Raw genomic sequence first — 1,187 nt, 5'->3', positions numbered from 1 at the left:
CCTGTACACAGACCCCTGTGGGATGGTGCTGGACCCGTCCGGGTATAAAGATGTCACCCAAGACCCTGAAGTTATGGAAGCTCTGCAGAACTTGTACCACACCAGGTCATTCCTGTTTGTGGGCTGTGGGGAGACCCTCCGTGACCAGATCTTCCAGGCACTCTTCCTGTACTCGGTGCCCAACAAGGTGGAGCTGGAATACTACATGCTGGTCCTCAAGGAGAGTGGGGAACAGTTCTTCAAGCACAAAGCGAACATGCTGCTGCACGGGATCAAGGTGGTGTCCTACGGGGACTGCTTCGACAGCCTCTCCGGCTACGTGCAGGACCTCAGCACTCAGATCTGCAGGCAGCGGAGCCCAGACTCTGACCACATGGACAGCACCACACTGCTGAGTAGCGCCTGTCAGGACTGTGCAAAGAGGAAGCTAGAAGAGAACGGAGTGAGACTTTCAAAAAAAACCCCAACAATTGGACACCGATGGTGCTAGAGGGTCTTGAAACCTTTAAAACCAATAAAACCTGCAACCTGAAAACCAGCCTTCTGTAACCACCATGCCACATGCAAATGATGAGTGTCTAGAGAATGCCGCCCAGGATCTCAATGCCAAATCGTCATACACCCCAAAAGAATGTGTGGGGGCTAAGGCTGGGTGAAGGAGCCCCGTCTGTCTGACTTCTGGGAGGAGGGACATACACACTTCAGGTAACTGCCAGGACGGATGGAAAGACAAACAACTACCTCAGGGACCAGATCCAGGGATAGTGACAGTGGTGTCCTGGCGCCCCTCAGATTGTTTACCGAGGTAGTTTTTCTAATAACATGAGGAGCGTGAAGACTCCTACCTAGCAACACTGGTTGCCAAAGAAAAAACAAGAAAGCAGACCCTTGTATGTTACCATTTTATGGGGAAGCAGCTGTTACTATAGAAACTTCAGAGATATGTTCATTATGTTGTTAAATTGCAAAGAGCGAGTGATACCCCTTAAGCAGCTAGTGAGGGGGCTTCTTTGGAATGTTGTCCTTCTAGTCACTTCCATTCTAAAGGCACTGGGTTACACCAGCCTCTGACATGTGGTCACAAGGAACCTTTCAGGGCTCAGCACAGTACCTGCACTTCGGCGTGGAGACGAGTTTTCACCTTAGTTCAATTCCAAGCTTCTCAAGTCTGTATTTCTGAGGGAGGG

At 50.5% G+C, this 1,187-nt stretch overlaps 1 pseudogene; it reads left to right on the top strand.

Moving 5' to 3' along the window:
* Nucleotides 1–500, top strand: part of LOC102815891 — a 9,378-nt pseudogene extending 8,878 nt beyond the window's left edge.
* Nucleotides 501–1,187: the final 687 nt, after the last annotated feature.

The sequence above is a fragment of the Chrysochloris asiatica genome, unplaced genomic scaffold, assembly GCF_000296735.1.
Source record: "Chrysochloris asiatica unplaced genomic scaffold, ChrAsi1.0 scaffold00190, whole genome shotgun sequence".
Classification (NCBI taxonomy): Eukaryota; Metazoa; Chordata; class Mammalia; order Afrosoricida; family Chrysochloridae; genus Chrysochloris; species Chrysochloris asiatica.
Note: the sequence above shows the minus strand (reverse complement) of the source record. Positions and strands in the feature narration are given on the sequence as shown.